General features: G+C 41.2%; 1 protein-coding gene across 12 annotated transcripts in view; it reads right to left on the bottom strand.

Annotated features, from left to right (window-relative positions):
- The window catches only part of TRIM2 (tripartite motif containing 2), a 186,376-nt gene that overhangs the window by 167,656 nt on the left and 1,358 nt on the right, over positions 1–17,362 (bottom strand). The gene's annotated exons all lie outside the window — the stretch shown is intronic.

Raw genomic sequence — 17,362 nt, 5'->3', positions numbered from 1 at the left:
TAATGAACATATTCATATTCACTAAAAAGTGGTGATAGAGATGGTGACTAATTTGTCAATGTAGATTAACTTATTTGTTACAATCAGAATGAAAGTTATTTTATAACTGAGGTTGATTAAACCTTGTCTTGTCTCTTACTCTTCATTTTCCTTCTCCTCCACCTCCCTTTTCCCCCTCTTCCTCCTCCTTCTCCTTCTTCTTCAGTTAAAAGGCTAACACTGTTATCCTCAACAATCAGGCCATTCACTTCAGCAGGTATTTTGCTATGCAGTGGATTGAAATGTACCATCCACATCCCAGCTGCAGGCGCCATTAATACATCCATGGATGGCCACACAAGCGCACATCTGTTTTTTAGATGCAGATGAAGTTAGAATGTGCCTGATTGTGTAGACGGCCATTGTGGAGAGACACGTGCCTCACTCACACAAAGTGCTGTGCTATAGAGGAAAATGAACATGGTTACATGTCCCATATTTAGGCATGGAAAGATGCCACATGTAGACATTTGGAAATCTTGAAAATTCAAATACATTCCAATTATAGACTATGTGCAAGGCTGGAGAAATATTTCACAAAGTTGGTTCTTTTGTTAATGTTAGAGTGAAGAATCACAGAGCGCTTTCATCAACATTAAAATCTTTACACATTCTATGGCTTAATTTTTTTTCTTTTTTTAGTAAAACATCATATAAATACATATACACTCATATATACAATATACACACACATACAGTTGTATACATTTACAAAACTTGATAGTTTTGTAACCAGAAAAATGATAGGTCAAAAAATGCTACCTGAAATAGGCAAGTGAAATTAAATCAAAAGTCACATACCAAGGTAGATTGTAATAAGCAGAGCATAGTACACAGTTTATCTTGGAATAATCTGATAACTAAGCCTACTGTCTCCCAGATAACAAGTGTAGGGAATTGTTAAATAAAGCAAACAGGATAGGTTAAATGTGTACATTAAAGCGTGGTGTGGGAGTCTATATTTTCTGAGGCAGGTCAGTCACAGTGAAGACTCTGCCTGAAATATTGGCCCCAAGTGTGTCATGAGTAACAGCCTCTCCTCTTTTCAATATGTATCAAGTTCTTGAAGAGAACAAGATGCCTCCACTGTGGAGGGATTTTTAAAATCAAATGAAGCTTTTAAAGAATTTTGAATAAGTGTTAGGTTAGAGCAGAGAAGAATCAACCCTTTGAGAATGTATTTTAAAGACTTTTTTTTTTCGAGGTAAGTCTCACTCTGTCGTCCAGGTGGGAGTGCGGTGGTACAAATAGCTCACTGTAGCCTCGGCCTCTCAAGCTCAACTGATCCTCCCACCTCAGCCTCCTGAGTATCTGGGACTACAGGCATGTGCCACCATGCCCAGCTATTGATTGATTGATTGATTGATTGATTAGTAGATACAAGGTCTTGCTATGTTGCTCAGACTGGTCTTGAACTCCTGAGCTCAGGTAGTCCCTCCCAAAGTGCTGGGATTACAGGTGTGTGCCACCACACCCAGTCTTCAAGAACTTCTAAAAATGCAATTAAACCAACTACTATATACAAATATACTTTTTAATTTAAGAAACATTATTTTATATCTTTAAGCCTACTCGACCGATTTTCTTTGTTTTTTTTTTTCAGAAAAACTTTTTTGACACTCGCTTCCCTCCCCACCCAACTGGTTTTATTTAAGAAAATGTAAAAACGTTTTGAGTTATTTCCAAAAAATGTTTTGAGTTATTTCTACAGTGTTAATCCCAGGCAATCATGATTATCTAATATGTATGTTATTAAGATCATTTTCATCTAACTCTGTGGTTCCCAGTGCCTGCCTTTGGTCACTGCCTGTCTTTGGTCACCTTTTTTTTCTAGTTCCAAAGCGATAAATGCTCTTTGCAAAAATTCATATAACATCCTACCACAGAGAAATCATTACTTAACAATTTAGCATCATGCCAGATGGTTTCCTAGGAAAACATATTATCAAAACAGTACTTATGAAAACAAAACAATTTATGTAATTTATTATTCATTTTGCCTTCTTACCAAGAATATATCATGGATAACTTTCCTTATAAAAATACTTAGTTCTATATACTCATTTGTGAGTGTGTGGTTGCATAGCATGCTATTTTATGAATGTAGCACAATGTATTTAACCAATTCCCTAATGTGAGTAAATGAATATAAACAAATGCAAAAAAGAAAAAAAATCCTTGCACACACACCTTTGCAAATTTTTCCTATTTAAAATGGTTACTTATAAGTAGCTGGCTACATTTTCTCTATTTTTAAAAATAATAAATAAACCAAGAATTAATTAATGGCAAGGAAACTGGCAAATGAGCCTTGAAAAGTACGTGTTTTTATATTTCATGTTATCTAACACTTATGTGTTTTACCATTTCCTGTGCTTCCAAGTCAGAAAGTCTGCAGAAGAGAAATTCTGGGCCGTGGGATTCAGGATCACGTTCAACAACCCCCGGAAGCCTAGGACCACCGGGGGACAGAACCCCACGCCTGTGTCCTTTAAGTTCGGCGCTGTTTGTGAAGGTTTGACCTGAGTCTGCAGCTCTTTTCTCCTGCACTTTTCTCCAGGCAATTGCTTTTCTCTTTCCAGTTACTGTGGAGGGAGTAGGATTCATTGCACCCCCATAGTTTTATACTTGTCCCAGGGGCAAAGGGAATTCAAGAGCTGAGAAAGATCCTATGCTATTTCTAAGTATGGTGGTAAACTGAAAATAAATAACTTGGTAAGACTGCGGGAGTAAAGTCAAACATGAAAACTAAGACTTCAAAATAAACATTGTTTCTTTGCCATTTTGTTGGACAGTTTTTGATCCTTTTGTAACATAAAATTTTCATTCAGGACTTCTTTCCATGTTGCAATTTGCCATTGCATCATCCTCAAATCATGGTATGTTTTTCAATGGGTTATTTGTTTAGAGACTTTTTTTTTTTTTTTCCTTTTCTTATTGCCAAATTCCGTGAACAATGAATTACTTCAGTGGGAAACACCATACCCGCGGTAAGATCATGTGTGCAATTGTATTCCTTTGTGCTTTCATTGGTTTGGTTATGTGTTGTAAAAGAAAGCATTCTTACAGTACAAAACCGATAGACTGTGATGAAAAGAAATAAAATCCAAATGTGTTTTTTACCTCCCTGTACATTGTGCTATTCACCTTAATGTGGAGTCACCAACTGCAGGGCTTAGGGAACTTGACCAAGGTCATGCAACTAGTAACTAGCAGAGCCAGGATTTAAACTCAAACATTCTGGCTGTAGGGTTCATACTCTTGAGACCACTATATGGCTAATTTTACCACACACACCCTGCCAGCCCTGTGGTTAAGTAAAATGCTGAAAAATTAACAGCGTGTACTCAAGAGGAGAAATTTAATCGGAGGTCTCCACACAGACCCCTGGGAGGTGGAAGCATACCAAACTGAAAGCTGGAGATTAAAGTGAAGTCTGTATACTGAATGGTAGGCGTTCCAGATTCTGTTCCATTTCATGCCCCTAGAATGTGAGTCACTTTTATCTACCCCAAACGAAAGTATTCTTAGGAGGTTTCTTAGTCTTAGAAGAAACTGAATGGTCCCATTAAAGAAAAATACATCTGGGCGTGGTGGCATAAGCCTCTGTAGTCCCACCTACAGTGGGGCAGAGGCAGGAGCATCACATGAGCCCAGGCTGAGGTTGAGGTTGCAATGAGCTATGATTGTGCACTGCACTCCAGCCTGGGTGACAGAGTGAGGCCTCACCTCCAAAAAAAAAGAAAAAGAGAGAGAGAGAGAAAGAAAAGAAAGAAAGAAAGAAAGAGAGAGAGAGAGAGAAAGAGAGAAAGAAAGAAAGGAGAGAGAGAAAGAAAGATGGAAGGAAGGAAGGAAGGAAGGAAGGAAGGAAGGAAGGAAGGAAGGGAAAAATCCTTCCAGCACTGCCTTTTGGGGTCACCCAAAGAAAAACCTAGATTACTGCCAGATCACCCTACAAAGGTTACCAAACCCATCAATCACACAAAGACTCCAATCAAGTGTTATAGAACCTCACTCTTAAATACAAATCGATAGTCAGAGATCACTAGACATTTGTGAAAACAAAAAGTCTGAAACAAATAAACAAAAACAAACAGAACAAAGGAACTCAGAGGATACAATACAAGGGGTAGAAGAAAAGTTTTTAAAAATTCACTATATTTAATATGTTCAGAGCAAAAAAAGATATTGCATCCATGAAATAAGAACAGGATTTTTTTTTTTTTTTTAAAGAACAAGGAGTGAACCCTTGGAAATTAAAAGTTTGAAAAGAGAAGATTTCAATGGCATTAAAGATAAGAAAATTAGAGGATCAATCTAAGTGGTGCAGTTTCAAGCCAACTGGAGTTCCAGAAGAGAGAACAGAGAAAATAAAAGGGAGATTAGCAAAGATAAAAATAGAAGACATCTTCCCATAAATGAGAGGCATACATTTCCATATTTAAAAGAGCCAACTGATCAAAATAATTAATAGAAATCATGGCAAGTCACCATGAAATATGAGAATACACAGTGAGAAAAAACAGTTTACAAGGAAGGAAAAGGAGAGTGAGGATGGCTGTGGAGAACCCAGCAGCAATGGCAGAGACTAGAAGGAATACAGGGCATAGTGGCGAGTGGTACAGAATCATGGAATCACCTACAAAATTCCAAAGAAAAACAATTTTTTACCTGAGGATTCTATATCTAGCCAAACTATGAAGCGTCAGGGTAGAATAAATACATTTTGACACTTTGAGAGGCTTAGATGGGAGGATGGCTTGAGCCTGGAAGTTCGAGACCAGCCTGGGCAACATGGCAAGACTCCATCTCTATAAACAAACAAACAGCCGGCCGCGGTGGCTCACGCCTGTAATCCCAGCACTTTGGGAGGCCGAGGCGGGCGGATCACAAGGTCAGGAGATCGAGACCACGGTGAAACCCCGTCTCTACTAAAAATACAAAAAATTAGCCGGGCGCGGTTGTGGGCGCCTGTAGTCCCAGCTACTCGGGAGGCTGAGGCAGGAGAATGGCGTGAACCCGGGAGGCGGAGCTTGCAGTGAGCCGAGATGGCGCCACTGCACTCCAGCCTGGGCGACAGAGCGAGACTCCGTCTCAAACAAACAAACAAACAAACAAAAAAAAACCAAACAAACAAAAATAGCCAGGCGTGGTGGCATGTGTTTGTAGTCCCAGTTATTTGGGAGGCTGAGGCGGGAGGATCACTTGAGTCCAGGAGGTCGAGGCTGCAGTGAGCCATGATCATGCCACTACACTCCAGCCTGGGCAACAGAGTGAGACCCTGCCTCAAAATAAATAAGTAAAAATTTAAAAATTAAAAAGCAAGGGGCTCAAAAATTACCTTCCATGTATCCTTTCTGAAGAAACTACTGGAGGATTTATTTCAGAAAAACAGAATTAAACCAAGAAAGGAAAATATATGGGGTTCTAGGAAAAGAGAATCTAATATAGAAGAATTACAAAAGCAAGCCCCAAACAATAGCATCTTGGGGTGGAAATAAAACCAGTCCAAACTGGGGTGGGACTGAGAACTAAGAGAGGAAAATCTCAGAGGGAGTGGAGAAGTAGAACCCATAAAGTGTTGGGAACATTTTGAATGAAACAAAAAACTTTAATAATCATGTGACATATCTGTTGGAGCATTTGAAGAAAACTAACAATAAGCCCATAGAAAATCTAGCAGAAAAAAAATGAAGTAATAATTAGCTCTGGATAAAACAAAACAAAACAAAATCCAGCCTATAAAAGGAAACACAACTATTGTAAACTCCTTGACTCAGCAGTGACAATATTTACATGGTCCTGGTAATACAAATACAGATGTAATCAAGACTTGTACTATAATTAAGTTATGGGAAAGGAAAGACAGAAAGTAGAGTGCAGAAGAGAAAGCTAAGTTCTCATCTACTATAACTGAGAGTCAACAGATAATGCCAAAAATTGATCAATCATCAGTAGTATATGTATATCCGAAAACATTTCAGGAAGGATATACGAGAGGCTGGTAATACTGGTTGCTTGCCAAGAGAAAATTCGGGAGGCTGGGGACCAGGGTAGGAAAGAGACTTTGATTGTTTTTATCTTTTTTTACTTGAATGTTGAACTATGTAAATATATTACTTATTTGAATAAAAGAAGGAAAAATGTAAGAGAAATAGAAAAAGAAGACAATTTTTAGAAACATGGAAGCAACTAGCAGAAGAATGGCTAAGAATGTTGAAAGGGGTTGTCTTTAGGGAGGAAGACTCTTTTAGTAAGGAGAAAAGAGACTGCTGTATTTGGATATAAGCTTTAAAAAGTACCATCTTATTTTTAAAAATTAAGTTCATGTGAGCCGGGCATGGTGGCATATGCCTGTAAATGTAATCCCAGCACTTTGGGAGACTGAGTTGGGAGGATTGCTTGAGGCCAGGAGTTAAAGGTTACAGTGAGCGATGATCGCACAACTGTACTTCAGCTTGGGAGACAGAGGGAGACCCTATCGCATAACAAAACAAAACAATTAAGTGCATGTGTTTATATAAGTAAAAAGTTATTAAAACAATGTTAGAATATGAGAACTGCTTCTTTTCAGGGAGAAGTTAGCTTAATTGTACAGATAAACTAAATTAGGTAAAAAAAATACTTGCCACAGTAAGAAATTTGTGCAATCCCAAGTCAAGTGAGCAAAATGCTAATACTGTTAATAACATTTTTTTTTGTTTTCCCACAACATTGTCTTAAAAGGTACAGTCTAAAATGGATTTGTATGTGAATAACAAAAATACAGCTGAAATCACAAAGCAGGGATATGTTTCCTAGGCTTCTTTAGTTTGCAGCACGTTTTAAGATGTAAATCGGCTGGGCACGATGGCTCACGCCTGTTATCCCAACACTTTGGGAGACCGAGGTGGGCAGATCACCTGAGGTCAGGAGTTTGAGACCAGCCTGGCCAACCTGGTGAAACCCCGTCTCTACTAAAAATACAAAAATTAGCCGGGCATGGTGGCATGCGCCTGTACTCCCAGCTACTCTGGAGGCTGAGGCAGGAGAATTGCTTGAACCTGGGAGGCAGAGATTGCAGTGAGCCGAGATCATGCTATTGCATTCCAGCCTGAGCGACAGAGCAAGACTCTGCCTCAGAAAAAAAAAAAAAAAAAAAAAAAAAGATGTAAATCTAGGTTAGGTGCAGTGATTCATGCCTATAATCCCAGCACTTTGGGAGGCTGAGGTAGGAAGACAGCTTGAGGCCAGGAGTCTGAGAGCAGCCTGGACAATATAGTGAGACCTCATCTCTACAAAAAAATAGTAATAATAAATTAGCCAGGCATGTAGTCGTTCCAGCTACTCAGGAGGCTGAGATGGGAGGACTGCTTGAGCCCAGGGGGTGGAGGTTGTAGTGGGCCAAGATTGCACACCTGCACTCCAGCCTGAGCAACAGAGCAAGACCCTGTCTCAAAGAAAAAAAAACTGATGTAAATCTAGAAACGGACCCCATTATAATTTTAGAGAAGCAATAATCTACAAGTTTCAGATATTTACAGTAACCACTGAGTTTCATTAAATCAACTACACAAAGTAGTCAAATGTGGCTACATACACTCAGGTAAAGATTATTTTTTTCCCAAATATTCTTAGAAAAACTAGGGTCTTACCTGATAGGATTCCACTTCCAAAAAATCTCTTACCTCTTAGAAAGACACCCTTTTCACCCTCAGTTCTGGAGAGTATGGTACATGTCCCAACCTGTTTCTTTAATTCACATAACTCAGTGTTAACTGATCACTTGGGCACAAGTGGCCACACGAAAATTCCCCTCAGGTGGCATCTTGGGTTCAAGCCCTATAGTCTGTTGGTGCTGCCTCACTGGAAAGAAGAGCTCTTCCTATTACTGAGGTGTGGTGTAACTCAAGGCTACAACAGAGGCCAATGCCTGAAGTCCACTTGCTCTGCCACAGTTCAGAAACTACTGTTTCTCATTTACTCATTCATTGTAATGGCTAATTTTATGTGTCTATGTTCCTGAGCCATGCGGTGCCCAGATACTTGGTCAAACATTATTCTGGGTATTTCTATGGGGGTCTTTTTGCCTGAGATTAGCATTTTTATCAGTAAAGCAGATTGCCCTCCATAATGTGGGTGGGTCTTATTTAACTAGTGAAGGTGCCACTAGAACAAAAGGATGAATGCTTTCCTGTGTAAGAGAGAACTTTCCAGCAGATGGTCTGTGGACTTCAGCTGGAGCATCAGTGCTTCCTGACTGAAGGCCTTGGAATTGGAACCTTGGTTTTTCTTGGGTCTTTAGCATGCTGGCCCATCCTACAGATTGGACTTGTCCATCTCCATAATCCTATGAACCAATTCCTTATAATAAATCTCTGTATATATCAATATCCATATCATCTATATCTATATCATCTATATATCTATATGTATATATCACCCATCAGTTCTTTTTTTCTGGAGAATCCTGATACACTCCATTCAAACAACTATTTCTTGAAGATGTACTATATGCCAAGCAGTAAGCTAAATGACTAAGTGTCAGAATAAAGAGTTAAAACTACAGTCCTTACCCTTGAAAGTTTAGAAATTTGGCAAGAATGCAGACAACAAATAGCTTTTCCTTAAAGTAAGCTGGCCAAGTTGGTCCCACACAGAGAAAATATACACATGAATTTCATTTAGGAGGTTTATGCTTAATCATAATCAGAGTCTGGCCAAATTTGCTTAAGCACTCATTTTTTTCTAGTGAATGGAAGTTTCCAGTGAACTATTGCAACTTTTGGTTCCCTAATAAGTTAGCCTCAGAGGACAATTGTACATTGATTTGCTCTTGATCCATGGAGCCATCCTTACTAATGCTTTTGTGTAGTCTTAGACATAATTGACCACCTTGGAATACTGCCCAATATTCAGTCATCTAGGAAATTTGTTGGCCCTGCCTTGTAGCCGTTGGCCTGTGAGAACCAAATGACACAAAGAAAACTAATAAGTGTACTAGCGTTGTCTGTGAGAGTTCTTTGAGCACAAACCACTCACTAAGCAGGGAACTCCAAGGGGAGCAGAATATTCCCAAGGATTTTGCTGTGCATCATGTCGTATGCAGAGTATATCAGGAAGAGCAATGGCTTTAAAGTCAGACAGATATGACTCCAACTCCTACACCTGCTTCTTAATAGCTAGCGACTTTGCAGAACGTATTCAATCTCTCTAAGCTTCAGTTTTCTCATCTCTAAAATGAGGACGATAATACCTTTTCACAGGATTCCTGTTAAGGCTGAATGGGATCATGCACAAACAGTGACAAGAATGATGTCTACCATACAGCACGTATGTTCAATTCATGGAGGTTCTTTCTAGCACAAAGCTTTGGTGTATCTTTGATTCATCTCTGTGCTTGTAAAAGCAGTAGGGGCTGGTTATAAACATTTGCTTGCAAAGTGTTTCTGTATACATACAGTCTCCATCTCAAAATTTAGTATTGCGTTTTTAGAACAAATGAGCTATTTTAGTTTAAAGTACAACAAAATCTTTGTTCCTCAGAATACTAGAAAATGAGCAGTAAATGGATGTCCGAAAGGCTGGCCAATGAAGAGTTAATCACATTGGCAAGATGAGCATGCCTAGTCTTCCTCTTCCTCCCAGGGAAACATAAAAATGCAATTGAAAGAACAGAAATTGAAGTCATTATTGTTTGTGAGCCAGAGAGCTAGCTCCCAACCCTTCCCTCCCCTTTTTAAAAATGAAGCCTGGCCAGGCATGGTGACTTACGCCTGTAACTGCAGCACTTTGGGAGGCTAAAGCAGGAGGATCAGATCACTTGGGCCCAGGAGTTTGAGATCAGCCCCCGGCAACATACAGAGACCCTTGTCTCTACAAAAAAATAAAAATAAATTTTAAAAATTACCCAGGTGTGGTGGTGCATGCCTGTAGTTCCAGCTACTTGGGAGGCTGAGATAGAAGGATCGCTTGAGCCTGAGAGGTTGAGGCTGCTGTGAGCCATGATCACACTACTGTACTCCAGCCTGGGCAACAAGGTGGGACCTTGTCTCAAAACAAACAAACAAACAAACAAACAAACATCCCCTGAAGCTTAGATGACCAGCATGGTGGCTCACGCCTATAATCCCAGCACTTTGGGAGGCTGAAGTGGGAGGATGCCTTGAGGCCAGGAGTTCAAGATCAGCCTGGACAACATAGTGAGACCCGATCTCTTTAAAATGAGGGCTAGAAAACTCTAAAAATCCCAGTAGTAGCTCACAAGACTTATTTGTTTCCTTTGGAGAAGCTAATGAGATTGGTGATTTTTGCTAGCCTGTCTCAAAAGTGCTGATTTCTAGAACCTTGAAGCTTTGTTGTAGCTTTTTTTCTGATTCATCTTTGTGCTTGTAAAAGCAGTAGAAAAGTGTTAGATAACACAGCTTACTCTACTCAATTACAGTGCTTAACAAAGACTAACTCAAGGGAATTAAGGAAAGAGGAGAGGGAAAGCAGGGGAAATTTTCAGAGAAATATTTCACTTAGAAGGTCATAAAAAGATGGTTCGAAACTGCAGTGTAAAGATTGTAACTGACTCATATTCTAAAAATTGCACTAAAGAGTTTTGGGAAGTTGTAAAATAGAGATGTAACAATGGAAACATTACTCATCACCAAACCAAAAAGCATAGTAAAGTTGTAACTCTTACTTAAGATAGCTAAAAATAATGGGTTGTGGGAAAATGTTCAAGAATAATATACTAATGGAAATGGAAATAGATGATCCTATGTATTTGATAAATATTTTCAAGTACTGAATTTTTTCAAAGTTTATTTCTTGTAGCATCAACTAGTAGGCATAGCTTATTACATTATTAAACTCAGAGCTACTGTTAGCTCTTCAGAAAGGCTGGAGATAATGCAATGCTGACCATAGACAGCATGGTTTACTGACAAACCATCTTGGGAGACAGTCTTCTTACAGATTTAGAAAAGTATATTCAAATTTTGATGAATCTTTTCTAGTATTAAAGTTTGAGTTACAAGCACAAGAGAGAAGAAAAAAAATCTAAGCAGAAATTCAAATGGTCATATAAGAATTTTTGGCTGGTGTAGTGGCTCATGCCTGTAATCCCAGCACCTTGGGAGACTGAGGCTGGAGGATCACTTGAGCCCAGGAGTTCAAGACCAGCATGAGCAACATGGCGAGACTCTGTCTTTTCAAAAAATAATTTTAAAAAATTAGCTGGGTGTGGTAGTACACACTTGTGGTCCCAACTACTTGGGAGGTTGAGGCGGGAGAATCACTTGAGCCCAGAACCAGACAGCAGTGACCCATGATCATGTCACTGCACTCTAGCCTGAACAACAGAGTGAGATACTGTCTCTACAAAAAAAAAAAAAAAAAAAAAGATTTTGTAAAAATTCTATGAACTTTTAATATAAAATGGTAAAAAAAGCTTTCACTTCCTAGAGCCGAGATAGGGTGGCTTCACATGGTCTTCAGAACAAGTTCAAAGTCCTCATTCTGATATTGAAGCAAGATAGAGTTCCATTTTATGTCTTTGTCCTGAAAACAATACTCATCACAGATTAATCATCTGTATGCAATGAACAGTGCCAGACACCTTTATATCAATTTTCTTTAATCCTTAGAACAATCTGCAATGGCTGGGTTGTTCATTTACAGATAAGAAAACTGAGACACTGCATCTTAAGCAAATTGCTCAAGGTCACACGCCTTTGAAATACAAACCCCAACCACTGGTCTCCAAGAAGAAAGCCTGTCTTCTTTCTCCCCATATCAAGTGAGTTGCCAAATCCATGCTCATGCAGCCTTTTGAGCCACTGCTCAAGCTGTTTGCCTTTAGGTGAAAAGTATTTCCACCTTCTCTGCTTACCTTTCCAGTTCTAGATCACCCCTCAAAGCCCTAGAGCCAGCACTCATAACCTGATTGCGTCCAGGAATATCAGTTTCCCCTCTTCTAGCCTTGGTGTAGAACAGGCTATCTACACCACTTGTCCCAGCATTTGATTAGCCAGTCTAGCACTCCACCTGACACTGTCTTTGCTTTATCTTTTATCTGTTTTTTTTTTAATTGTGCAAATATTTCTTCTAAACATGATGGCAAGAGCTAATTTTTAAAAATTGTCACATGCTTCCTTTTCTTTTTTTATTCTCAGTAGGATCAAGAGTAATTATTTAACAGATTTAAAGTTTCCTGCATTTTTGTTGCCCATTATATATCACTATACCTTAGGAGGAGAATTTACTTTTTGATTTGCCACTATACAATGATGAAAATAATCTACTTTAAGTAAAATTTCCAATGAAATTGTTTTCACAAACCAATTATAGTTCATAGGACTGCATAATTGAGCTTCACTATTATTCTTATTAATTTAATATAACAAGAATTATTGATCAGGACAGGGATGAATTGAATAGTTGCATTTTAGCCAACAGTATGAAATTTCCCTTTCATTGATTTTTCTGCTACCACCACAACAAGGTTCAAAGCAACAGATTGGGGTTTTACCTTTTCTCTCTGTCCCTGGACACACTTAAGTAGATCTTCTGTTAAGTAGTAAATTTGTCAGAAAGAAAGAGCCAACAGGAAAGCTCTAGAATAGAGAAGCAACCGGATAAACTACCTCAAGAAAAAACACAAACTGATTGTGTAAACCCTGGCTGACAAGCTCATCAGCCAAAATTCTCTATAGGGAACCTATCATTATCAAGCCAGAAATAGGTAGAGCCTGACATTCCAGGTGCCAATGCAAAGCAGTGGATGTTATTTAACCCTGGACAGAAGGACAGGAATACTGATCCCCAAGGTTGGTCCCATGCCTGAAAGGAGCATGTAGGAAGAACCCTGTGTGTAGCCCATTTGGGGGCACAGCTGTGAGGCTGCTTAGTGGCTCGAAGTGAGGCACTGTGAGACTGTTACATGGGCCTCAGAGCACCCCACTATACATCCCCTGGTCCTCGGTATCTGGTCTAGCTGGGGGCAAAGGCTAATGTGGTGGAATGTGCTAATCTATGATTCCAGGAAAAGAATCAACCACTTTTTTCAGGCAGTCACCAAGAGAGGGACAGAGATTATGCCAGGGTAGAGCATCTCAGCCCTAGCCTATGGTTTTGGCAGCTCAATATTGGGGCTGATGTGGCTTCTGCTCCTCCAAGAAATATATTTCTGCGTTTGACAACCAGAATCCAGCCAAACACCTGGATCTTACTTCCTTTCCTTTTCCTTGGGCCATTTACACATTCTAACTTCACAAACTCCCCTTCCCTTCTCACTGATAGTGAAATCTTTGGACCACAAGTCAAAGATTTGACTTTGGAGAACCAAGAGGCTGGCAAAAGAACTGGAGACAGCACGGCCATGGCTTTGGGATTTTTTTGTGTGTGTGTGACCTTTGGAGAGGTACCTGACACCTGCTCATAGTCACTCTGGTTTTGCCTGCTTAGCCTGTGGGAACTGAAAACAGGCGGCTGCTTAAGGATGCTGATTTCATTTCTATACAGCGCAACCTTGCTGAATGATGCTGTTTTGAACAAAGCTGCCTTCTGTGTATCAGCGCTGGAGTAAGTGCGCATCTCCTCTGCACCACATCTCTGCCACCTTGCACACACAGGTCTCTGTGCCATCCTGGAAGGTTCTCAGTGCCTCATGATTGGGAAGGAAGAGAGGTGTCACCCTCGTCTTCGCACTACACCAGGGTGGACAGGCAGGGGCGGGGAATGCTAGAGAGGCAGGTGATCTGCCTTCCTGTTACTTCACCAACTGGCCCCACCATCCAAAGTACAACAGCCCCAACCCACAGGGGAGAGGCAGGGAGAATCCAGCCAACTCTCAGTGCTAGTCCGGCTGGATTTGTTTTACCTCTGGTCAAGATATTCTTGTCTGTGCAGAGAGGTGTAGAGTGCTCCTCTTTGGTCATGGAGACATACTATACTCCATGGCTTGTGTGGCTTAGAGAAGGCTAGAGGGAAATTCAAGAGATGAGTGAACTGGGAATTTTGGAATCTCATTTGTAAGAGTCATACTTCAACAGGGTGCTGCTTTTAAGCTTATATGTACAGTCAATCCATATTCCTCCCCTCCCCTGCAAAAGATGGAGCACCAGAAGGCAGCTTCAGGACACTTCCCAGGCCTCCTGAACCCCATTCACCCCATCTCCACCACCAGTGGAGGGAGCAAGAGAGCTGTGAGTGGCAGATGTGGGGGAGGTGGAAAGCGTGGTTAAGAATGGTTAGAATTATCACTATCTCAGAATCTCCAGGGGGCAGCCTCATTAATTTACAGCCAGGGGAAGATTAGGGAACTAGAAACGTTCCTTTATTCAAACAATCCAGAGAGATCTATGGAGGGGTAGACACTCGGCCAGGAAGACATGACATGCCTTTAGAAAGACTGAGGCCAAGAGATGTGTCTTCAGGTTAAAAGAAAGCATCAAATCATACAACTGAAGCTACAGGAGGCCCTGGGAGAGCTCCCACTCACACCTGTTACCTACAAAGAAGGCAAAACTCTGGTTGTGGTTGCCTATCTGGACGGGGGACCAGCTTTGGCTGGGGTGTTTTGCCTAGCAAGCACGAAACATTTTTAAAGGTTTTACCCTTAATTAGTTGCCAACCTCTAAAGATCTGGAGATGTCATATTCACAAATTTAAAAACCAAAAATTCCAGCTTCCCTTGGCAAATCAGAAGATCTGGCGAAGCTGGCTGACATTGAGCGTGGCTCACAAGTAAACCAAGTGAACCCCAGCAGGTCCTGGCCCTCCTCGGACATCTATGCTCCCTGCCTGGCCCTGCGGTGGTAGACTTCGTCCTCTTAGGCATGGACCAATGTTTCTCTACCTAGTGTTTTGCCTGGGGAGCTCCTAGAACATATCCATACCTGGGCTTAGACCAGTTAAGTCAGAATCTTGGAGTCTGGGGAAGGATCCAGGCTCAGAGGCATTTTTAAGTCCCCAGGTGATTCCAGCCTGAAGCTAGGGTAAAGAATACCTGGTCTGGGGCCATGAAAGGCAGATGATAAATTGTTCTCTTTTAGATGCTTCTTGGTGGTTAATTTTACTTTTTCGCCATTTTGTAAGTTTTTCATTATATCCAATCAAAATCTGATTTTCTCCTACTCTATCCTTCTCAGCCCCTCACACATTTGACAGTAACGAAGTCGCCACTCCACTTTCTCTCCCTGAAACAGCCTGGGTTCTTTTAGTCTCTCCTCTTTCTGCCTCATTATTTGATTTCCCCATTCTGAACCCCTTTCCTCCAATTTCTGCATATTCTTTTTAAAGTACAGTGGACAAAATTAGGAACAATACCCTAACCATTATTTTACTAGAGTAGAATTCAGTAGAAGAATTTATTTCTAGTTTTGATATGTCATATGTAATATTTCAGAATCACATTTATTTCTTTTAACATTTCTACTTAATCATCATCTGGTTTTTATTAGCAAGAAACTCATGTGCAAAAATCTGAGAAACCCCACTTCAAGATGGAAAACCAAAATTTGGGGCAAATTTTTTTTCTTTCTTTCTTTCTTTTTTTTTGAGACAGAGTCTCGTCCTGTCCAGGCTGGAGTGCAATGGTGTGATCTCGGCTCACTGCAACCTCTGCCTCCTGGGTTCAAACAGTTCTCCTGCCTCAGCCTCCCTAGTAGTTGGGATTACAGGCGCCCACCATCACATCCAGCTATTTTTTGTATTTTTAGTAGAGATGGAGTTTCACCATGTTGGCCAGGCTGGTACTGAACTCATGACCTCAGGTGATCCGCCTGCCTCGGTCTCCCAAAGTGCTGGGATTACAGGCGTGAGCCACCGTGCCCGGCCAATTTGGGGCAAATTTAAGCACCAAATGTCAAGCATTATTTTTGAGGCAGACAGACATCAATCTTTCCCCAGGGCCATGACCTGATAAATAAAATTAAACAAACCATATGTGTCCATATGCACACCATATGTGTACAAGCAATTGGTTAGTGTATTTTTTTTTTTTTTTTTTTTTTTTTTTTTTTGAGACGGAGTCTCACTCTGCCGCCCAGGCTGGAGTGCAGTGGCGCGATCTCGGCTCACTGCAAGCTCCGCCTCCCGGGTTCCCGCCATTCTCCTGCCTCAGCCTCCTGAGTAGCTGGGACTACAGGCGCCCGCCACCACGCCCGGCTAATTTTTTTGTATTTTTAGTAGCTGCGGGGTTTCACCATGGTCTCTATCTCCTGACCTTGTGATCCGCCCGCCTCGGCCTCCCAAAGTGCTGGGATTACATGCGTGAGCCACCGCGCCCGGCCTGGTTAGTGTATTTTTAGGCAAATTCTAAGCTATACTGATTACTACTTTTCTGAGGATTGTTATATTTTAATTTTTCCCTTTGTAGTCTTTCTGTCTTTTCTACTTGCTCTCATTAAGCCAATCCTCAAATGTCAGGTTAAAAGAAAAGCTGCTTGGTGGGAGATGAATTGGAAGAGATGCAGAAATCATAGCCTATCTATTAGGCTAGGAGTTAGATATTAGTTTGATGGATAGATATTACCCCGTTACACCCATTATATGGATCAGGAAAGGGAGACCTGGAAAGTTTAAGTAGCTTGTTCACGGTTCATCGCTCACACTCCCAACGCAGGGTCCTGGCTCTGGTAAGCCCCTCTGGGGAAGGTGAGGTCTTCCATTGGCCATCAGCCCTTGACCGTGGAGGCCAGACACCACATCAAGAAACCTGAGCCTCAGAGACTGCAGCAGTTAGACTTCAGGTCCCATAAGAGAAGAGCCTGCCTCTGTATCACATATTTGGGCCTGCGCCAAATCAACACAGAAATGCACTTGAAACATTAAACAGGACGTTCTGAAACCACGTGACTCTGTGAAACGCTCCTCGGAACCTTTAGGGAAGGGCCAAGGTTCTTTAAGAAATACGTAAACCACAGAGACACCCTTGCATGATGCCAGCTCCGTAAATTTAAAACCTTGTCTGGAATTAAATATAAAACTGAGTTGAACTTCAAGATTCCTTCTAGCAATCGATAGTAAGGGGGAAAAAACCCCCACACCCACTCACACTCATATTTTGGGGAGAAAGGAGGGAATTGAAGTCTTGTCACTTCATGTCTGCCCTGCTAAGCACATTGTGCTAAGAGAAGGAAGAAACGAGTTCTGGGCGCGGCGAGACCCTGAGGCCCGCAAGGCTCTGAAATCCCAAAGGCGCTGAGATCTCAAAGGAACCCGGACGCGCCCCCTCCCGGGCCCGGACTTTGCGATGCGCGCTGCTCCCTGAGACGCCGCCACGCCCGTGTCCCTGCAGGACCAGCCGCAGCCGCCACTGCGCAGCGCACAAAGGTCCTCACGGGCTGGAACA

The sequence above is a fragment of the Macaca fascicularis genome, chromosome 5 (genome assembly GCF_037993035.2).
Source record: "Macaca fascicularis isolate 582-1 chromosome 5, T2T-MFA8v1.1".
Classification (NCBI taxonomy): Eukaryota; Metazoa; Chordata; class Mammalia; order Primates; family Cercopithecidae; genus Macaca; species Macaca fascicularis.
This window is presented reverse-complemented; position numbering and strand designations above follow the sequence as displayed.